This window comes from Hermetia illucens, chromosome 1, assembly GCF_905115235.1.
Source record: "Hermetia illucens chromosome 1, iHerIll2.2.curated.20191125, whole genome shotgun sequence".
Classification (NCBI taxonomy): Eukaryota; Metazoa; Arthropoda; class Insecta; order Diptera; family Stratiomyidae; genus Hermetia; species Hermetia illucens.
The window spans coordinates 142,041,647-142,066,029 of record NC_051849.1 but is presented as its reverse complement, the minus strand read 5'-3'; the positions used below and the strand labels follow the sequence as shown (position 1 = coordinate 142,066,029).

Below are 24,383 nucleotides of genomic sequence, written 5' to 3'. Positions count from 1 at the left end.
GAGCTGCTCTCATTGCAGTGCCCTGAATAAACAAATCCAAGGGCTGCAAATTGAGAAATGCATTCAGAGCTGCGCCGGATGTCGGATGGATGTCGGCACCGGCAATTCCGAGACACAGTCTGCAGTGTGACAAGTTTACAGCGAAAACTCTTTTGTTTCACCTTAATCCACCACATTATGGATACATAAGCGAACATCGGCCTAATGATAGCAACATATATTCACATTACTACCTGAGGCCTAAGTCCCCATATCAAGGAAAAGGTCCGCCTAAACAGCCCATAAGTCGTGAGAGCTCATTTCATCTTTATTTCTACATGTTTGTTCCAAAGAAACTTTTTATCTAGAATAACTCCAAGATATTTCACTTCTTCGGAGAGTTGAAGGGTTGTACCCCTCATCTCTGAAAGGCAAAGGCAAGTTTCATCCTTTTTGTAAATAACAACATTGTGTTTTTTTTTTTATTTACTATTTATTTAAGTCCATGCCTAAGACACCAACTGTCAATCAAATCAACGGCGCGTTGTGTATGTCTACACACCATTCCAAGATCTAGACCAATAGCCAGTACAGCGACGTCATCCGCATAAGCTTGAACGTATATTGGCAGATTTTGCAGTTTGCAATAGTAGTGTGTTGTCCGATAGCACACCTCCTTGAGGGCAGCCTTTCGTCGCTTCCGTTGTTAGGTAGGGATCAATACCCACTTCAGCACACAGCAATCTCTGCGATAGCATAGCGTAGATCTATTTTATTAGAGTTTCGCTCAAATAGTATTTCTTAATATCGTCAGAATAGTCTACACAAGTAGAGTATCCCGCATATATATACTCCCTACTGCTAATATTGCCGAAAACCTCCCAGAAATCAACAGCCAAGGAGAAATTAGAAATGTTGGTCCTTTTCATCAATCATTCCCTATGCACAAAGTTTCCTCCAAAAGATCACTCACCAGTGAATAGCATTTCGGCCTTTAAAGTGAAATCTGTAAGTTAGCAGCACCCAAACTTTTGACAAAATAATTCTGAGATCATGCATCCAAACCATTAAACAAGTGTGTTCAAATGTTAGGGGATTATTTTCAAGAAACTAAAATTCGAAATTGGTTAAATTTATAAAAATTCTAAACACAGTAATGCAAGCGCATGATTAAAGGAATACAAATAGTGCCCCCCAAAACCTTGCGTATTGAATAAGTGTGTGCAAACCTGCAAATTTTTAACCTGATGCAGCTTGGATAGCCTCACCAAATTCACGATTGACACGTCCGTTTCAGATAACGAGTGGCTTTCTTTTTTGCGCCTATATTACATAGGAATAGAGCAGGCAAGCAAGTACCTATATTGGTTGTGATGCATTGGATAAAGTTCAAACAGGACTTAAATATCGAAGGGATTAAGTCAACAATTTATCCAGCTCATTCGTTCTATTTTTGGTGGTATTTCTGGCCATTCTCCCCACCGACAGGTGAAAGTGGGCAACAGGAAACCAGTTTTACTTGGAAGTGCCTATGATGTTTCCGAAAAATTAAGCTGCGCCTGGACAGTCTAGCGCTTGTCTTGGAAATATGGGAAAAACTACAAAATCTCAAATCAAAAATAAACCCATGTAAATAACGATTCCAAGACTCATTCAAAATCTACAATTCAGTTAACTCTGCCAGTGCCACTTCCACCCCAAAATGTTAGATGTAAATTTGAGGAAGAAGCATATCAAAACAGATTACTTCCTATTGCAAAATTAAGAGTGGAAATGCAAAAGCTACTTCTTTTTCGGTTTGAATCCCCAAACTGTAATGGGTGGAGATACAGCGTGAACGAAAAGATGCAGCCAACAAACAACCTCCGTATTTCCAACACTGAATCCGACAACGTTCCCAACTAAAACAATACATTGTTGCCTTCGCAATGAGTTTGGCAAGACCCTAAGGGTCTCTTCTTAAACTGTTGAAGTTCAAAGTTAGTTCCTTGCTTACACATTGCTTGCTACTTCCCATGTACGAGCAAAACTGATTCACTCCACCTGTTGCGATTAGCATCCCAAACCTTATTTTTCAACTTCTCGATCTCAACACTAACCGAAAAAAAAAACAAAAAAAAAATCAGAATATTCTGAAAAATGAATAGAGAATAGATATGGTAAAATATCTTCTTTTCCACTCAGTGATACTATTTAGTTCACTTTCCCGTGAGCTTTTGGATGATCTCTACATGCTATCTTATGCGACATAACTTGACCTTCATTAACCGTACGAGTGAGCTAAATATGGCACAGAAAAAATTGTAGGTTAAATTACCTTACGAAGCTGGTGCAGCTGTTTTATTAAGTTATACTGTCTCTAGGTACTTCTATTCAGACAGCCTCTTGCTTGCACAGCACACAGGGTTCTGCAAATCTGACGACATCCCTTGACGAGAGAGCGATCCTGATCCTTCTCTGAAAGACACCGTACCAGGGATTTATGTCTTAAGTTAAAGAAATGCTAACAGCTGATAATAATTGCAGGGTCCTTTTCGGCATCATATTGGCCGGAAATAGCCTAATCCACCATTCTAATTGTCTCCGGGTGATAATTTCAGATCCAGTGCCCTATTGGCGCCCTTAATATCACTTTCTTTTTCAGCATCAATAATGGTTACGAAAAAAGTTCAGATGGAAATATTCGATCCAGCCAAGATTAGATTTCAAGCACTTTTCTCTCGTTTCTTGCGAAAGAATTGCTTGAAAAAGGTTCAAGTACAAAAAATGCATTGTTGTCGAAAAAGATACATCGATACATCGTTTCTCTCCTACTTCAAACTCCAAACTCCAAACATTTCGCGCACTTTAGGATCCTTTCACCAGTTGTCGGAATGCATTGCAGCCTTGAACCTAGAACTATTTATAAAAATGTAAATTCTTGACATTTAAATTTGAAATGATGAAGACATGCAAAGAAGCAACTCAATTTGATAAACCAGACAAAGGCTTACTTTCACACATTCAAAGGAACTTGGTGGAAAATACTGGCAGACACCATTGTATTCTATTCTCTTCATTCAAAATCAGATCCTTTCAATCGCTTGAGGGTTCGATAACGAATTTTCTCCCAATACATATATTATTTTGGTTCATCTCCTTATCCTTTTTCATCTTCTTCCCAAGTTGTTAAGAATAGAAGTAGAAAAATCAAATAAAAATCTTTGAATATTTATCCGAATTTTATTCAAATCAGATTTCTCATCTTTTCTTTCACGTAAGATAAGATAAAGCTTTCTCCTTATTCAAGTGTTACATTTTACAAATATCCCGAACAAATACAGAACACAAACTTGCATAAATCCTGTGACCATGTGGTGCTGACAAACACTTCCATTCGTGATTTCTGCTGGAATCTGTATACGTCCCGAAAAATCCTTGAACAATATGTTGCGTGTTCGATGTAATGTCTCAAAGAAAGTATTTGCTTGTCGCAGTTTTATCTTTTTATTTGAGGGAATTTGTCAGTGAAAGGAAAGTGTTTGTTATGAATTGTAAATGGTTTGGAAGTATCACATGCAGGAGGAGATAGTAGGCGATTGCCGATGTGTTTGCAGTTGGTGTGTGGTAAGATATGAGGGAGTTAAGTGATATGACATATAGGTTTGTAGCTTTGATTTACCTTTCAAAAATATTTCGACTATTTTTAATGAAGTTTGCACAGTGCAATTGCTAATTCACACCAACAGTCGAAGCTTGTAATTTCAAGATTATATTTTCTGATAAAGCTAGGCAAAGGTATGTTTCTAATGAAAAATAAAGGATACGAGTTACACAGGATACCAAGTACTACCTCCAATTGGAGAGCCCATCTGTGCATTACAGCATTCTGAGTCAAAAATTTTATGCTGGGATCGACAATGGTATACGTAGATATGCACCATTATCTGTCCTCTGAATAGTCATTTTTCGAATTAAATGTTGCGTTTTAGCATTACCATGAGCAGCCAGAAGTCCTTGTCGCTTCCGACCTCCTTCATTCCGGCTAAAAAAATTTTCATTGTTTAGTGAGTGCTGAGGATTGGCGAGTGATCCCGGAGTGAGAATGTATGATAACAGAAAAGTCAAAAGAGTGGATTCAGATGTTCAAACAACCTCCCGTTGCAATCTCTAAAAAAGCGATGAAATATAGACTGAATCGCAACTCCTAATGTGTGATATGGTATTGTTGGCTGAAAGCAGCCATCCAAAATCCGGCAGACCTGTCAGTTATGCCTAAAACGCGGCCATCCATCCACGTACCGGCAAACCATAACTTCAGCCACGGAAGGGTTTGAGGTGCAAATTTCAGATTTTTTTTTGTGTTTGAACACTCATAAAAAATGTTTACCAGCGATGAAAATGGCCATGGAATTCTCGCTCACTACCTAAATGGCCTGGCGACCGCCGCAAGAGCGCATTAACGGACACATAAACCGGTTTGCCCTATTTATCTGTATTCAAGCCGACCGGAAAGCCAAATCATTATTCGTCTGAACAGGCAGGCCGGATATCACCAATATTTCGGCCGCGGACCAACTGCGACCGCTCAAGCATAACTGACAGACTGAATAGCGGTCTCCAGCGACTCCGTAGATCACATTTCTAAAAAAACACCAGAGGCAGACAGAGATACTGAATGGGGATGCAATCCATCGCAAATTCTCGCGGTCTAGACTGGAGTATCCGAGAGTAATCATCGAGTATGGTCGAGCCGCTTTTTGGTTCACCGGCTATCTGTCTATTTGTGACATACATTTTGCTCAGAAAGGTTACTCATTTGTTGACATGCAACGAATGACATCATTCTACGTTTACAGTGGAAAGTCCTTATTCAGTTGGCTTTTCCACCGAGTGTAGCCATGTGTGGTATCCAATGAAATATTAACATTGTTTCGGTCTCTGTTGAAAAGTAGGGGAAAGTACCTATTTGGTGGTCAAAGGGTAGTTTAGGTCCCAGGGCGAAACGTGGATTGGTACCCGCGATGGAGCATAAAACCTGGGAAATGCCTGCTGAACCAACACCAACAGCTCTACTACCAAACCCTATCCCGCTGGGAGCTCTTTCGTAACGAAAAGCTGCAGACGGAGAAGGATGAAGGCGAGTCTCCTGCGTCTAAAAACGGGACAAACCAACTGGTCCTCCAGGTTGGGGGTTGGGTAGCGCTAACAGCCCTACACGGAAAATGACTTGTTACGAAGCCACAACAGGAGACTCGGACTGGATGGATTACACAACGTCGAACCCGGCAACGACAAAGGAATAACGATTTGCGCATTTTCTCATGGAACGTGCGCTCCCGGTACACAGATAAAGCTGCTGAGCAGCTAGCCGATACCCTGATCCAATATAGGGCTGATGTAACAGCGTTACAGGAGGTGCGTTGGACCGGGATCGGGTTCCTGGAGAAGAGCCGCCACACCATATATTAGGTTGGGAAAAAAGTTCGTATTTTGTCAATATATGGCGACACTTTTTGTGTTGTACTTATCGCATCGGGTGATACTGTACGGTAATTTGAAGACGAAAATCTGGGCTACAGGTGTCTCTTTGACAGTTTTATGATCGTAGTATCCTGGGATATCATGAGAAGAACCACCTGAGACGTACAAACTACCTTCAACCAGATCGAGCAGGCGACGCGAGATCTTGGGCTGCACATCAATGAAGGCAAGACAAAATATATCGCGGCAACGTCAGCACCGAAGACGAACCAACCAACAACATTAAACCGCACAAGTCAAACACGAAGAAGAATAAGGATAGGAGAATGCAACTTTGAGACCGTTGACAATTTCTCCAATCTAGGGTCGAAAATCACAACCGATAACAGCTACGATGATGAAATCTGCGCACGGTTGTTGTCAGCCAACAAAGCCTATTTCAGCTTACAAAGACTGTTCCGCTCGAAACGTCTCACCATAGGGTAAAAGTTCTTACTGTACAAGACTATGATCTAGCCAGTCCTCATGTATTCCTCGGAAACTTGGTTTCTTAGCAAGAAAAATTGCGAACTCTTGGCCGCGTTCGAGAGAAGAATCCTCCGAAGAATTTTTGGCCTATGGATGAGGATGATCCCACTCGGAAAGTCTATAAGGGTAATATCTATGGTAGAAAAAGAAGACGAGGCAGACCCTGCCTAAGATGGAGCGATGGCATAGGCCAGGACGCCAGACAGCTTTTAGCGATATCGAATTGGTGGACCTCGGCGCAAAACCGGGATGTCTGGAGTTCCTTATTAAGGCAGGCCTAGAACGGATACCGGTTGTTGCGCCGTTGATGATGATAATGAGTATCCTAGGTAGGTCCTTCAAGCAATTGATACTTTCGGGCCCTCGCAACTCTCGCCTTTGTAACCAATGTTAAAACCAATATCTGAGACCTCTCCTTCTCGACAAATTTCGTGTCAATCGGAGCAGTCGTGCTAAGAAAAGTGCATGTGACAGACAGACTGTGAATCGGTTTTAATAACGTTTTGTTTTTAACAAAACATTGAAAAGTGAATAAAGGTTGACCCTCACCAAAGCAAGAAAAGACTATTTATGGTAATGTAATTGTGGTGATACCATGCGAACGACAACCGGGACTGAATGATATCAAGATTTCACTCCGCCTGTCATCATCAAGCCAATAATACAGACGGATTATGCTCAAAGTTTTTTCCGAAAATTTTGGAATATTGTAATAAACAACAAGAAAGAATTAACGCCATAGAAAGTGTCAACTGTGCTTGGATAATTGGCGAGGAATTAATGAAAATTAAATTCAAATAACAGTCCAAATGTCCCCAGAAGGTACTCTCCCGAACTATATAACCAAAACACATAAATAACTCGAACAATTTCCCCATCTAGTCTTAAAAACAACAAAGTAGATAAAACCGATCTTCGGACCAAAAAACGTGTTCTTTTTCTCAACCAACAAATTCCAATTAATAATAGTCCTTCTCCACAGTGTCCTAGAACACTTCGGCACTAACACTTTTCTAGAATACTTTGTACCCAAAAACGTGTGGATCCCGCCGGGAATCGTATTCAAAGGAGAGCGAGCAACAATTCCGATGGAATGGCTAAAAATAAAGTTTACATAACGAGCGTCGGCACCGTCTCCATCAAAACGCGACGTTACGCCCCAAACCACATTTTCGTTCGATAGACATTACGACGAGGGGGCAATGCGAAATGGCGTCTGCCCAAGGAATTTCCAAAGAGAAATGTGGGCTTGCACATCTACCATCGGCCGGATTTTCGACTGTTGCAGCATCGTCGCCGCGTGACTACAAAGTCCGAAATAGATGGAATAATAACTTTATTCGGACGAGTGAAATCCACCTTGTTAATTGGTAATAATACGCGGGGGCATAGTACCTAAGCGGGTTTCTGTTGTATTCTTCATTTTGCGTAGGACCTTGTGACTTACGTCACTTAATGGAAAACTTAACGCTTGGGTAGGTCGGGCTCGGCAAGCAGTGACCGCCTTGCATATCTGCAAATGTTACTCGTAATTATCAGGTTGCTGATCTCCCGACGAAAGCTTCAGTTGAAAAGATTAGAAACTCACCGCCAACTTTATTCGGCCAGGCGGAAATATCTCATGAGCAGAAGTGAACAGAATTAGTTCGTAATCTGTTGATTGGAATATAATCTTCGCTTCGAACGAGGGGGTGAATATACAAACTTTTGTTCTGTGTAACCAATTGCTTTTGCAATATGATGATGCCTACGGGAACGATAGGCAAGAATAATGATATTTCCGTCGTCTACACCGCGGCACAGGTGGGATAAATTAACGTGCAATTCAGCGAAACGGATAGCTCAAGGGGTAGTAAAAATGACCTCAAGAAACGGCAACTTCGTTACCAAACGCCCATACAAAAACCTAAATAACTGATTAATCATAACACAGCCCACGTCGGGTGACAGAGTTTCAAAGCAAATGCGTAAATTAGTTTTTAAAGGGTTGATTTTTTTAATAAATTCTCACAATGCCTCTGCTGCATATTACACTGAGTTGCATCTGGGATTTCTTATTCGTATGACATTGCATGACGGTGGCAACCAGTTCAACTATATTTCCATCGGCTGAATCACGTGTCTGTTCCATCTGATTAAAATCTCATATATATTTATATCTAGGGAGGCCTATCAGTAGCTTATATAGCATAGGTAAATTTCAGTAATCAGGACTATGAAGCCCCACTGAATGCGCTTTCGCACACTGAGCTGAACATTAGCAGTTACAGCCTTCATTTATCCTTATCCTTGATTTATCTTTTGACTTTAATAACAATGAATGAAATAGAGTAAAACTGGCTTTGATGCTTTAACCTACATAAAAAGAGGCCTAACGCGTATCTGATGTACTTTTTATATCAATCGGTAATTCGATGCAGTTGCGATTGCAGAATGGTTTATCAAAAACGCCGATCGCGCAACAATCGCTATCAATCGCGTAGGATTCGATATAATCATTGAACTTCGAACCTTGCTTTTCTGTAATGAACTGTGATGAAGGTTCCAGTCAGCAGGCAAATGGGGGATAGAGATCAAGCACCACAATATACGAATTCATCCTGGTTCTAAGAGTCACATCTCCGCAAAGAAACTTTCGTACGGCAATGCGGAGTGATAAAAGCTTTGCCCTCAGCACAAGCTTCTTATGGAGGAGAAGACCATTTTATTAGTTAACAAAGATTTGGTTATAAGAACCAAGGGCATTGAAAGCATTGGAAAGCAGATGAAATTAAAGGCGATTTGGATGACGAACTATAGGAAAAAGAGTAAAATTAGCATTCGAGTGGATGACTACACAATCACTTTAAAGATGATTATCAGATCATGAGACAGCATGGAAGGCTCATGTTAAAGAGAGTATCATGGCCGAATATGATATTTTGAAACCGATGTCTAGCTGCAGTTTGAGAAAACCCATTAACCCTCCCCCCGAGAGGATAATTACAAAAAAAAGATAAGTGAGATTACGCTGGCTTTCTAGGGTAGATGATTCCACGCAGACACCAACTTGTTGCGGTGGGGTAGCTTCTAGCTGTTCACTACTGCACTGAGGATATCTAAAAGATGTGGTCATAAACTTCGAATCCACCCGCTACTTTGAGCAGTCGAGTTGCGGCTGAGGCAAGGATTTTGAAGGTTTCACCAGATTCATGTTCCTTTACGGAAAAATCTGCAGAAAACATGCTCTCCCTTTAGTACCTACGGCGCAACCTGAAAGAAAGTTGAGTACAGCAACTCCCATAAAGAAAGAAACTGCAAACCCGACTAAAGCGTAGACCATGAGACTGTTGCCTAAGCTTTTCCGAAAAGTAAGATATGGGAGAATTTTCCCCACAGAACCTCTTCTGCCGCTTCTAGGAAGGAAGGAATTGAAGCTGGCCATTTGGACGCAGCTGATCTGATACCGATATGTAGAAATGGATCCATACGGACCGAACGCAGTGAATTTGGGACGAGTTGTAGGTGATGGAGAACACTGTGGGGGAAATGGAGAAACGGTCATATCAGGTCTGACAATATCCAGAGATACCAAGGAATGGAAATCTCGGCAGATGACCTCGGTGAGACCCATACTGGAGGCAGCAGACTCATTGGTCAAGGGCAATGCGCACAAGAAGAGCAGGGGCAACACACCTGTGACGGCTTTGTTCTGCTCCGCAATAGGGCCTACTTCCAGGCTTCTCACGGAAACTAGGACTAGTTTGCCGAAGGGTGATTAAATCGGCGAGGGAGGATTCAATGAAGCTCGTCCTCCCCTTAGGAATAAGAACACAAAGGCGGGAAAGTAGAGGACGTAAACAGATGCTACAACCTCATTTCTGATCGCTGCCAAGGAAGCTTCTTCCAAGGATTGGTAAAATGTCATGAGGACAATACCATCCTCCAAGAATGCCTATGGAAAATAATGTTGGAGCCCGGAACGCAGCTTTGAGTATTGGTGGTTGGTCCAATTTCACCATGGTAAATACCAAGCTATACATATAAAATGTTGGCTACCTGCTTTCCGGTAGGGGACATCAGTCACATTCTTGGTACACAGAACCCAAGCATTAATCTTGGACACGAGTTTGAAGTTCATTAATGCAATGAAGAGCAAATCCACAAACGTAGAGTTTCCGCTTGATGCTCAAACTGGTCCGAAAGAGGCTGAAGGCGCTCAGGCAGTCACCATATGATACTGTCTGTTAGTAATATCCCCTACACCTTTAACGGAACAAACGAAAGGAGGGAAAGATTGAGACGTGAATGGAACTGGTGGGTCTGTGTGAACTGGACACCGATAACCAGAGAATACAGAAGCGTGAAGAGACAAGACCCTTTGTTGATGAGAACATGGTTGCTGCTATACCACCAAATGCGTCAATTTTCAGCGAAATCGATTAGTAGTAGATCGAGTCTTTGAGGGAAACCTGGTTAGACGAAGTCTCACTATCAGACAAATACGGAATCGGAAAACGGATTGGAAAAAGTTTAACGAACCTTTTGGGAATAACCTAAAATTCTCTAGACGAATAAAGAGCTTTGGAAAGGCTTGTTCTATTGATGACATCTGCGATGCTGCAGGAGGGTATAGAGCAACTAAAGCGACTTTCAGGAAATATTGTAGACTAATATCGATGTCGATGTCGTGCTCTAGGCTACTTGCCTACCTCTAGGTACAAGGTTAAAGCAGTCTTCATATCGAAGTCTGAGAGAGAGAGCTTCAGATAGATCAGCTTAACATCATTCTGGGTGAAATGTCTGGACAGCGTGATCCAAAAATAGAGGATGGTCCTCAGAAAGACGAATACGCGATGGGGATGTTTGGGGATATTGAAGGGTTTTTTAGCTGTGTGCTTTTCCAAAAACTTTGTTATCGCCAGAAAGCATGGTGCCGATAATATTTTAGTTGAGTAGGTCTATGCTATACTACAGCAAGAGAGAGATGTTGTGTGCTGAAGTAGTGTTGATATCTACCTGATGACAAAAGCAACGAACGGGTGCTCCTAGTGCTGTGCGCTAGTTTCGTCGAGAATATTGATCGACTCATTGCTATATGAGTTGCACTGACGAAATTAGTGGATCAACAAAAACGACTCTTTTGTCAATCACCACGTGTTAGAATGTATAACTAACTGAATAATGCCTTTGATGCAGCCGCCGAATTGAAGTGAGGATATGGACCAGCTCCATTGTTTAGCCTAGCTCTCGAGTACGCAATAACAGAGATACTAATTGAAATAAAGACTAGTTTGTTCTATAAGTTTAAACAATTATGTCTTACGTAGGCGACAATAATGTTCTATCATGTTCACTGACATTCACTAAAAGATCCTGATATTCCTGAACCAAGAGGCCAAGCAGATAGTGCTACAAATCAATGCGATAGCGCAAACAAAACCTATGAGACAAATGAAAAAAATCTCGCAATATATAGAAAATACGACAAATTTGCTATTGATGGACAGAGGTAACTGGAGGTGCTGCCAGCAAGGACCCAAGTCCTGTGACGACGGCAACGAACTTACTTCCTAAAGATATATTAAAACAAAATAATTTGAACGTGGGTGGAAGAAGAAATTCCTTCTTTTGGATATAATTTTGATTTGAGTACGGAATGTACAGTATTTCGGGGGCCAATTGTCAGATTCTTCATTACAACATCTTCTCCACTCTACATCATTTAAAGTTCTCTGATGAAGTATGTGAGGTTTTCTGTAAAAGGAAATATCAAGAATTACAGCCAAATTACCCAGGTTAATCCAATGGTAATTTCATATGAAGCACTTCCACGAATTAAATGCATTGGGGCCCTCACGGCCGTAGGGAATGGTTTTTTCACATGTTGGCAAAGCTGCCGATAATTTTGACTTTTCCCTTTCAAATTAAGACCAAGTCGAGGTTAGTATGTTTAAAAAAAGGATCACCTCTTGCAAAAAATGTCTATCCAATATCCCACGAAATGCACACCGTCATCTGCTACCTTGTTACAAAGAGAAAAACTTCAGTTGAGATTTTCAATGAGGTTAAACCTGTTTCAATCTCCGCCAAAAAATTCAAAAACGCAATTTCAGCTAAAATATTAATGGCATCCGTGTTTTAAGATCATAGAAGAATAATTTTAATTAAATAACAGGGATACCATTAACGCGGCAAGATACCTAGACCCTAAACAAATGAAAGGGGCGATCCAAAATAAAAGGGGGATCATGCTGACGAAGGGGTAAAATTTTTTTCGAAGAGACATCAACAAATTGATTCCATTTTTTCAAGCCTGCACAGCTTGGACGTGCCTTGTGATTCTAAAAGAACCAGATCTAAAATATTCGAAGTAGATATAATTGCAACCCATACCTCGAAATATTCTGAATAGCCCGCGGTTAAGGGACGTTTCCCAACCTCACAAGATCAGAGCGATAAATCAATGTTACAAAGATAAGTGAATCACCTTAGTCCAGAAGTTCATTATCAATATTACAAGTAAAGCTTGGCTCATAGACAATTTATCGAAATTGTGCAATCTGGATGTTTCGCTTGTATGGCAGGCAGCAATTATATTCGAACAATGATCATGCCAAACCAATATACCGGGAGATACGTGAATATATGTCAGCCTTGTTATCAAGCATTTTCTGTGATAATTTCTGGAGGCGCTTGACTCCATTCACCTTGCCAACTGAGAGATATAGTCCAATCAATCGATAAAATTCGATGTTATCAGAACCAGTTTAATTTTTTTGATAGCTTTTCATTGGGAAGTTAGTAATTCGCAATTTTTTATTGGCTTCTCTCTGTACCGGCGACTATTAGAAACAGAAGCGATTAAATAAACAATTAAATTGTTAGAAATGGAAAGAAATTAAATAAATAAATGGTGGCTTTATTGCGTACTATTGAAGACGCCGATATATTCTTACGGTAGTTAGGAAAGTTAAGTGTGTATTCGGAGATTTCAGTTAATCCCGCTCGATTCGATTGATGATTTTCAGCAATTCTAATAAAGTAGGGTCTTTTGTTTTGGACTTAGAATTTTCCTTCGGACAAGAGGTTACTTCTGCCTCGTCTTCAATATTATCGGGGAAAGCTAGACTTCTTGCTTAATTTGATAATCGGTATTGGTGGCTCCAGATTCAAGTGAAGTGACGATAATAAGCGTTTGGATAACTATGTAGATGTAGATAGAGCTCTGGCTCTCAGAAGCTGAATGATATAACCTTATGGTGATATTCAACAGTGAATAACGCAAAGTACTTCGAGTAAGGTGGGAGGCGAACTTATTGCAAAATCTGAATGCCATCACATCTTCAAAAACTAATACGGCAACATTGGTAGGAAGCTATATTTGCATAACACTACTCACGATAAGATCAACTAAATGCAAAGAAAAAATATTTTTCAGAGAATTCTGGAATGTGCAGCCTTTATCAGGCATTCGGGCCTATGAACGGATGAATGCATTACTTTCTAACTGCGCTGATTTGGTAAATTTTTCGATGCGCACAGGGCTATGCGAGCCTAAGTGCCATAGAAAAACTTTCTCTCAGCGTCTCAAACACCAATATTGTTTTCCCAGACTGGTAGAACTACGAACATACAGATATGATCCCATTTAGTTAATATGTCTGCGAAATGCGGAAGCTACTTGACTATTTCAGAAGAAGCAAGTCACATTTTCGGGATTGACGTCAATAATTCAATGATCGATATCTCTCAAACACCCCATCTTTTTAATGTAAATTTATCCCCTGGTTTGCTTTCTAAGCCAGTTTTTTATGGACGCTCAAAAAAAAAAACAGTGGTGGTCTCTCTCTACTGAAAGTGGAAGATTTTAGTGTCTCTACCTAATTTCTCTACCATTTTCATATAAACGGCTGCTAGTCGGAAAAGTATAATATTTTGAGCTGTGCTTGATTAGTTTCTTTCAACAGAAAATCGGGCAAAAACTTTCTGAAAGACGAAACATCCACTTCTAGAAAATAGTCCGGTTCTGTATCACTTGATCAGGCATCAATAGAGTCGAGAGTTTAAATTCTTAAATTGTCCCAATGTCATCATTTTGCGGACATACACAGAAATCAATTAATAGCAGTACCAGTGATTGAAACAACAGAAGGAAAAGAATATAAAGGTAAGTTTTCCTGAAACTGAACTACAGCTTTGAAATATGTTATCCATTTATCGAACGAGTGCTCTGTAATATCAGCATCCTCACATTCCACAAATGAAGTGACAAGAAGCGAAAACAGCAACTACGGACCCCACAAAATGCCAGTATCTAAGCACCCAATGTGACGAAGACGAGAGGACTCTGCATTTCACATGCAATTGCTTGGCCTTCTCAGGCCTAAGATAAAAAAATCTTGGAATGGATTTTTCCACTTTCCGCCTCTGCAAAACCTTCTCATATTTCCAAAAGCTGCAAATAGAAAGCCGTTGAATAGACGGTTTAGGGAGTAGAGTAATTGTCCTAATAAAAGGCCTTAGTGTTTGGAGCTGCATGTTGCATCCAATCTCTAAACACATCCTAGCCTATTATTAACTATTAAGGTTTTCTTTTGCACAAAAAGGGCTGGCATAGAGCTTTGTCGAAATCATAAACTTATAGTGAATATATGGAATGAGATTGGCTAAGGATGGTCGGTATTATATTGTGGTGTACATCTTATAAAAAGCAATGATAAAAATGGCCACCGAAAACATTATTCAGAAATATCAAGGAGGCTTCAGATCAGAACGATCCACTACGCACCAGTGAAGCCGGCTATTGAAATATGTTAGCAATAAATCATCGCCTACTTCCTATCAACACTAGCCTTATAAGTGTGTCAGACAGACGGACGGATAGTCAGACACGAAACCGACTTTAGTGAGGTTTTATTTTACAGAAAACCTTAAAAATGAGAACTAAAATGTACCTTTTTTAATAATAGTTTGAATGGGTTACAGAATTATATCCTATATTATCACTTATACTGACGCCAAATCATACTTGTAGAATGAACTTAAAGGAAGTTAGAATAAATTTCCAAAATGTAATAATATAACATCTTTAACTTTATTTGGGCAGATATCTTCATAGGATGTATTTTGAAGCCTAGATGCATCAATGTGATTTTTTTCAGATTTTGCGGCTGAATAGGTTCTTTTGGGTCGCACATTTTGAACCTGGTTTCCAATATATGTCATCCAATATCAAAAATAGTAGTTTCGAAAGGTACTAATTGAGCCCATGACTTTATTCTGTGAAAAATGACTTACACTCCCCTTTTGTATGTATAGGGAGCCCCCATTAAAAACACCACAAACCACACCTTCTCAACAAATTTCATGACAATAGGTTGAGTTGCTCCACAATAAATCGGGTCTGAAGACAGACAAGCATCGAACCGATTTTAATAAAGTTTCGCATCACACGAAACCTTAAAAAGGAAGGTTAATAAAAACAGGCATCTTCTTAGTCTTTTATGGCTTCGGAGTCCGAAGTTGGACGAAAAAAGAGGTTGAGGACTTGAACCAAAATACATAAAAATTTAGGGAATTTAGGGAAATGCGTTTTTTAAGAAACGGTTTCTTTATCGAAATAGACAAACAGACTCCAATCATAAGTTCAAAATTTTGGGATAGCACTATTGACGTCTGGACACTGATTCGAAATAGTTTGCAGAGAGGGTTTACGTCCACCATATTGGAATGATGTTCGCAATACAGAGGAGCTAAAGGTGAGCCCAGATCACAATCGTCCCAAAAAAGAATGAGAATCCTTTACAGCACAATAGCTACAGACCAACTTCTATCTTCTTAATTTCTGCCAAAATCGTTGAACGGACCATCAAATCGATCAATGATGAGCACTTTGATGAGAGCAATACAATCCCAGGGTTTCCATTTGTTAAACGACGTCTTGCTCATAATTAACGACAAGAAACCTGTTTCTTTGATAAAACAAAAGGCATTTAACCTTGTATGGCACTACGGACTCGTCTTTAAGCTACTAGCATTCTTCACTCCCACTTACACCCCTGCAACTATTCATCTAGTGGATCGATATCTCTCGCGACTGAGATAGAGAGATTCCACCTCAAGAAAAAGCAGATCTTGAAGCTTATTCAAGATCGATTATATGAAGAACATATCAAATCAAATTGTATAGGAAGCTTTCAAAACATCGCGCATCGAAGTATCCGGTAGAGATCCTTGAAAGAGAAGGCGAACCCTCTAGTTGACAAGTGTTTAAGCATCGAGATCCGAGAAATTAAAGTAGTCTACTACATAAGCCAGTTCTCCCATGCACAAAACTCGCTTCTCTGATAGCCCGCCAAGAACACCCTTTCAAAAGATAAACTTCAGATCGCAACAGTGGCGGGTATTTATAAAGCGAGCATTCGCCTTGTGTTTACTTATGGACTTAAAAGCAAAATCAAAGATGAAAGGACGCAGTCCTTAGTGAATGCAGCATAGATATGAATTCAACGAAAAAAATCGCCCGGGATAAGGAACGAGGGCACAAAAATACGTTAGGGCAAAAGACCATTTCAAAAAAAAGCAATAGAGTGAATATATCAGGCAAGATTCACCACCATCATCAGAGTCACAAACAATTCGAAGCCACGTGCGAAGGACCTTCAAACAGGTCACCAAAGCGGCAAAACAAGTTCGATCGGCAAGTTTAAGAGGGAGTTAACGGGACGAAAGACTAGTTGAAAATAAGAACCAGAACAGGAGCAAACAAGAGCAATTATTAGTAACCAAGTAAGTGAAAGCCAAACGAGAAATGACATATTTCCAATGAAACGTGATATGAGAGTCAAAAAGGATAAATTTCTCTCTTGAAACAGAACAACATGGAACTGAAATAAACTTTTATGTAAAATGGTGGTAGAGGCTAGAAAATCTGCGACAAAAATATCGCAAAAGGACAGTATCATAAGGACAAATGGCACCAGCAAAGGACGACTCCCAAAAAAGGATGACTTGAAGAACTTCCAATAACTGTTACACTGTTAAGCTGCGGAAGCAAGATCCTTGCCTTCCGTTCTAGAACAGTACAGTCCATAGAAGGGCACCTACACTGAAAAAATACCCGTGAAACACCCAACGACTAATTTTTGAATGGTCAACACAACTCTTGAAATCGATGGCAAATGATCAAAAGACCAATCGAAACAAAGAGAGCCTCTCGACTCGATAGACCTATGACTGAGCATAATAGCGCCACCGATCAAGAAGAAAAAGACGATACACCGTACACGATACTGTTCGAATTCTCGGTTCAAACCAGAGAAGAAATGAAAACAAATTGTATAAATTGACCAGTAATCCCCGCGACATGGCAAGGCTGATCTTTATTGCATACGGTTTTGAAAGCCTTGGGGTACAACAGGAATGAAGGAGACGCTATGTCAGTTGGCTTAGTTAGTTAGTTTAGTTAACTGGGGAGAGCCGCAGCTCCGAGCACTCAGGCCATTATTAGGCCCATTGTACTATCCCCGTAAGTTGCCTATTCAATGGCTTCCCGCCTACGGTATTCGCAGGCTTTAGCGAATCTGAGAACATTTTCAAGAGGCAGAGAGTGTGCAGATTCTTCATTGGAGAAAACCTTGCCAAGGTGTCTTCGTCTGAGATCTGAGGATGCCGGACAGCTGCATAAAAAGTGCAGGGCTGTCTCCCCCTCCTCCTCACATTGGCTGCACACAGCCGAAACCACTACCACAATCTTTTCCATATGGTAGTTTAAGGGGCAGTGTCCCGTCAAAAGCCCTACTAGGGTTTTCATGTCTCATTTCTTAAGGGACAACAAAAATGCCGCTCTAGTGGCCCTAGGCTCCTTCACAAGGATTTTCGCTTGCCGGCAAGAGTCCAAATTTCTCAACTCGGTTGTGTGAATCTTTGCAATTTCACCCTTCAGAGTAGACTTGACAGTAGATGGTCAGATTCCAAGAGCTGGTTCTGACCCCACCATTGTGGATCCAGACCCTCGGCGAGCCAGTCTGTCAGCCTCCTCATTACCGGCGATGTTAGAGTGCCCCGGCACCCACATCAGGAATGTTTCATTCAGTCGGCCAAATTTCAGCAGCACCTGATGACAACTCCACACCAACTGGCTTGATATGTTGTAGCCATTTAGTGCTGATAATGCCGCCCGACTGTCGGAACAGATTCGAGTGGTGCGTCCCCTTCACTTTTGTGCAGACATTCTTCTGCTGCCAATGAAATGGCATACACCTCCGCCTGGAATATGGTCGTCATTTTTCCGAGGGGTCGGGCCAGTTCTATAATCGGATTCTCGGAGGATCCGATCCATCCTCCGTGACTGACCCGTCGGTGAAGATTATTAGGTCTGTAATCTGAAAAGACTCATGGCCATTTGTCGACCATTCTTCTCTTTCGGTGATTACGACAGTGTATGTCTTTTCAAAGACGAATCTGGAAACCATATGATCGGTCGGCATCAGGGCTACCGAATGTTTTTCAAGGAATTTCCAGATAGAGGCATGCCCGTTGGATTGGCTGCCTTTCCACGTCCCAATGGTATTGAGCCTATATGCGTCGTTGGCCGCTTTCCGCTTCACCTCCCAAGTGAATAGGGGGTAAATTTAGGATAGCTTCAAGTGCCGCAGTCGGCGTAGTACTCATTGTTCCAGTAATACTTAGGCAACCAAGTCTCTGAATCTGCCCTCGCAGCTTCCTGCTGTTAGTAAAGTTCAGTGTTCACCAAACGTTACATGCATACATCAAAATGGGTTTTATTATGGTTGTATACATCCAGAATATCCGTTTTGGTGAAAGTCCCCAGGTCTTACCTATCGCACTCCTACAGCACCAGAGCATTCTGCAGGATTTCTGATATTGTTCCTGGATATGATGCTTTCACGTTAACTTGGAGTCGAAATGTACTCCTAAGTACTTGACTGTTTGTGTCAGCTGGCTAGTGAACATAACTAGTCCAGTCTTCCTAGCGTTCACCGTGAGTCCATTGCAGAGGCACCAGCTGTGGATTATATGCAGAGTTGCATTCAGGCGGTCACATACTGTGTCCGCAAACTGGCCGGTAATTATTACGGCTAGGTCGTCCGCAAATGCTTGCGCGAAGTCTTTTTTGTCCTCCAGGAGCCACAGCAGGGTATCAACCACCAAGAGCCATAACAGTGTAGAGAGAACCCCTCCCTGAGATATCCTGCTTCAATAGACTTCTGGCCGACCGATATGTGGATTTTTCTTCACTCTAGCATGTGAAGGATCCAACTGGAAGCGGTTCGATTCCATGCTGTCTTGCCGCATCACAAATTGGCGCAAATCAGGCATAATTGAAGACACCTTCGATGTCCATGAATGCGCCTAAGGCGTATTCTTTTTCGGACATCGCCTTTTCAATTTTTGCCGTAAGTTCATGGAGTGCTGTCTCCGTGGATTTGCCTTTCTGGTAGGCGTGTTGCCTATGGTGAAGTGGCCATTTAGGAATGTGTGTATCCCTTATGAACCGATCTCAGTTGGCTTACTTGATTGATACAAATAACTCTGCGAACTCGGTAATAAATTCTTGAAATTTGCCTTTTCATATATAGGATTTGAGTCTAGCAGAAAATACCTACCTAATCAAAATTAATCAATTTTGTACTTTACGACAGTTCGACCTCAAACTGAGGAAAGGGTTGTGAGATACTCGAACAAAAACTAATTCATCTATAAAATCTGTGGGAAAATCAACGAGAAGGTGAATATTTATGGGTGCGCCAAGACAAGAGTCATGATTACACATGAGCCGCCATACAGCTTCCTGGGAATCAAATATTGCAATCAACTTTTAGGGAGCTCTTGAACCACTTGAAGGCACCATCGATACACAGTTGACGACCTGCCAGACAATTTCACTTGTTCATACAATGATCCACAGTCAGTTGAACACAAATATGAAGAAAAAAGTTCAGAACGTTATATATGTACAAAGAAACAAATATAAACCCTCAATTCATCGAAATCCAAATCAATGGAATCCAAGAACTCTATCAGAAATTCCAATAAAAGTGTCAATACAATTATCAGTAACACCGCACTTCGTCATATTCCTGAATGTGGGCAGAATCAAACATCTCGGAAATAATCAAGAAAATTTTCCACTACAAGGAAGACAGTGAGATTTCATTGCTCCACTTGCAGTTGTTCTGCAGAATTAGCTGAGGATTTGTGAGAAGAGAGTGGCAGCTTCTGGAGCATTTAGTCAGTGGAGACAGCGCATTCAAAGAACAGTGAGTGGATACCGACCCCAGCATTACGCATGCCTATACAGCTGTATGCCCCAAGGGAAAGTGAGTATGCTTGCATTTAAAGAATACCAAAAGATACTTATTTATCTAAAATTCAAGAAATACAAAGTACCAGATGATGATGTTGTTAATGTTTTCCGCCTAGGGCTATTCCCCTCTGCAACCGGACTTTTCTAACTTCACATGAAATACACTCGTTTTGCGTCCCACTAACGTGACAGTCACGGCGTACACGCGTCTTGGAAAAATGCGTCACTCTGGGCGCGATCGCACTGAAATAGCTGATCTTTTTCAGTTAAGCCGCTCTAGCCAAGCCTCATTAGAACGTCATGAGAGGCTACCGCTGCTACCGTAGTCAAAGTCTCGCACATTTTTCGCGCAACTTTTTTCACATGTGATCGTATTCACACTAAGTGATCAATGCAATGCTAATTTCCACGATCACCACTACACCACGAAAACCTCACCGCAAATTGACTTCATCACTCGAAACACACTCGCAGGGAAAACAAATAAATGGGAAACAAGAAAACTGGAAACAGTTCAAGAACAAAACTCAAACACTAGATAAGACCCTGTGCACTCTCAGTAACTTCAGCTACGCGATCAAAAAAATCAACGGAATTATCATCAGCGCGAAGAAGAAGAAATTCCCAACTGATAAAGGTTGTAAATAAGATGTTTTGTCGTCGACATAGTACTCGTTGTTGTTGCTCAGTAGATACGGTGGCAAGCGCCCCGAGTGCTCGGCTCAGACCTGATGTTATTATTATCAGAATGATCGCGCCGTCTCCGAACTAGTTTTTGTTCGCTCTCCCACTCGTCTGCGCTTCCTGCTTTTCAAATGAACCACCAATTCATGCTTTCCGCACGGACTGACTAACGCACGTATGAATTCCTAATTGGATCGCGCTGTTTTCTCTAAGATATAAGATACTAGCGGCAATCGCGATCTTTCAACTAATTGCGGTATCACTGCATGCCCACTTAGCACGAGACCTCGATTGGAAAAGCGCCGAATCGTCGAACTAGCAATTTCCGTCACTAATTCACGTTCTACAGCTGGGGGCGACCGATCAGTAGTAGCTCAACTTCAGATCGACTGAAGAACTCAACTAGCTGTTCCGAATCTGATCCATCTGCGGTAAAGCATAGTCCGGAGTGTACTATCTGTCGAAGTAGATTCGAATAGCGCGGAGACTATTATTCCGTTGCCGACGAGGTAATATCGCCGCTAGAGCACACATGCACATAGCATTATTCACGTTTTCCTACCCAAACAAACCACCCGCGGAAGCTTTTACTCCGAAAAACAGTTGGAGTCCACAGCGCAAAACAACCATCCGCGGAGCGTACTCGCAAGTCAACCAAATGACGGACAATTTGCTTGTACAGAGTAGTCCCCGAACTAAGGACAATGTTCAAGTATTTGAGCTCGATTCCAAGCAGCAGCGAATTCGCCCGTCTTCGCTCGGAAAGCATTCACTCCGAAAAGCTTCCATTCATCAAGATAAGACTGCGATTGCGCGCCAAAAGCCGGCTGGCTCCTCTTCCAACACTCGCCGGGGGATCCCATGCATTCGTAACGTAACGACAAACACGGGCGGTTAGCAAAATGTGCATATGTTGGCAAACACAGACTACTTGTGGGTGGTATTCCCCCGCGTGCTGACCAAACAACTTCCCAACATGCCAGAGTTAGTGCGGAGTTGGAGCGAACACTCCAGCGGAATGAGGAACTATCGCACCCACAGCGGCGCGTATATAATGGCCCCCGCCGGAAGTGGAACCAACCTTTATCGTTTTACACTATTTCAATAATTTCCAATTGAGTGGGTCAGGTTGATAACGTGTTTCTTAGCCGGAGTGTTTGGTCTTTGACCGCAAGACCGACCAAAAATGAAATCGATTCAATCAAAATTAATCCCGAGATATGGTTTACGGAGCGGGCGATGCTGATTTGATTCCACTTCAAATCCGGTAGTTTTCATTGTTTCCGAGATAAGCTTGCACTCATTACCGCGGTTGTAGGCTGTTATCGGTCAAATTGCCAAACCACTTGTTTTTTAAGTCAAGCCCACATTAAGCCGAACCTAATTCCGAAAAGATGCATTCACTTTATGTCTTCAGCATAAATCTGAATGGATTTCCTAGCATAATTCTTAGATTTACATAAATTTCAGAATTTTGGTAGACCTTTCTCCAAATCACAGACTTACGAGCGGTACAGTTTCAGTGTGTTTTCATGGTAAGGCGAGCAACTCAACAGAGTGGAAATTTGAAGGCCTGTTCTGTCCCAAAGAATCTGGCAGATATAATTTTCCGAGCTATGTGCATACCTGATATGAATGTCTAGATTGGGTTCGAAACGAAATCGCCTCAAAATAATATTGACTAGTGAACTAGACACAAGTGGGATTTCGGAGGTTCGGCGATTCAGGTATGAAAGATTTTGTGTATTTCATAGGTCAGAATATTTCTTACACCATCATTCCATTTGGACGCAGTTGATAGGCCATTGTATGTACATTTTATACCAGACAATTGACTTTAATATGATATTGGTATTCTATGCTGTGTCACCTACAGCAAATTGCCACAGACCACGTATTATAACTTTGTTAATTATAGTACGATTCCCATCAAACTTTTGAACGTCATTTTCCTCCATATCAAGGGCGGTAAGCGAGTGAGGGATCTTGTGCAATATCTAAAGCTCTGAAAGGCATGGTTCAAAGGAACTCTCTAAACATTCTGAAATATGGATAACGGGAGAAAGGTTGTTAAGTTGAGGGAGGGAAAAAATACGAGGAAAACCATCAAGCTACTGCTTCTGCGGCAACACAGTCAACACAAGTGATATCCGACATTTTACCCGCAGAAGTACAAGCTACCAAATGGGCACAAGAAAAGTAGACAGGACACCTAAGGAACCAACTGCTCACTTACTTTGAGGAAAGAGTATTGAAGCCTGGGTAGGGCCAAAATAATGCCAAAAAAGCTAGCGCCAGGAAGGTGGCCGATGCTGAGTTACCGTTAGTTTGTCAGTAATAACACGATTTGCACTAAACTTGAGGATATCATGCTTTATACTATAGCCTAAATTACCAGGCTTATGATTCTAGGATAAAGTTAAAGGAGGTTTTTTAGTGAATTTTCCCAAAACCTAGTAATATACTGTAATTAACTTGATTTGAGGGGGGTATTTTGAGGCCTGAACAACGTGTGGGATGAGCAAGCGGGTTCCCGGCCGTCGATATCCTTCAAGCGAGTGTCTCGGTGGTGCACAACTTGACCAGCATTCCATTTAATGCTACAAGTGTTTTAGATTTGAAGAAGGTGGTGTTCAAACGAAGCATAATTCTGCCAAGAATGCTAACAACAAAGGCAGAAAATGTGGGGGCCGAAAGGAGACGTCTGACCATAGAAAGCGAGTTCGACAATCGCTTCTGCTTAAGACGTGCTCCAAGACCAAGAAATACACTCATTCAGGAGAAGCTCATCAATTTTAAGAATTTCTCCAATGCCAAAGACGGCAAGAGAGAAAGCTCATAGAAGCTTAGTCAATGATAAAGGTGATGGAGCCTGTAAAATGAGTCATCATCATCAACGGCGCAACAACCGGTATTCGGTCTAGGCCTGCCTTAATAAGGAACTCCAGACATCCCGGTTTTGCGCCGAGGTCCACCGATTCGATATCCCTAAAAGCTCTTAGGCAGGGTTTGCCTCGTCTTCTTTTTCTTCCATAGATATTGCCCTTATAGACTTTCTGGGTGGGATCATTCTCATCCATATGGATCAAGTGACCTGCCCACCGTAACCTATTGAGCCGAATTTTATCCACAACCGGACGGTCATTGTATCGCTCATAGATTTCGTCATTGTGTAGGCTACCGAATCGTCCATCCTCATGTAGGGGGCCGAAAATTCTTCGGAGGATTCTTCTCTAAAACGCGGCCAAGCGTTCGCAATTTTTCTTGCTAAGAACGCAAGTCTCCGAGGTATACATGAGAACTGACAAGATCATTGTCTACAGTAAGAGCTTTGACTCTATGGTGAGACATTTCGAGCGGAACAGTTTTTCCAAGCTGAAATAGGCTCTGTTGGCTGACAACAACCGTGCGTGGATTT

At 41.5% G+C, this 24,383-nt stretch overlaps 1 protein-coding gene across 8 annotated transcripts in view; it reads right to left on the bottom strand.

The window, feature by feature from the left end:
• The window catches only part of LOC119646684 (dual 3',5'-cyclic-AMP and -GMP phosphodiesterase 11-like), a 506,073-nt gene that overhangs the window by 166,207 nt on the left and 315,483 nt on the right, over nt 1-24,383 (bottom strand). Inside the window, exon 1 of one of the 8 annotated variants that reach the window (XM_038047239.1) lies at nt 20,365-21,570. The exons of 5 other annotated variants lie outside the window; for them this stretch is intronic. The gene's annotated coding sequence lies outside the window, so the exon portion shown is untranslated. Of the gene's footprint in view, nt 1-20,364; nt 21,571-24,383 lie in introns of those variants that run through there. 2 more of the 8 variants (XM_038047246.1, XM_038047240.1) reach the window with 2 other exon arrangements.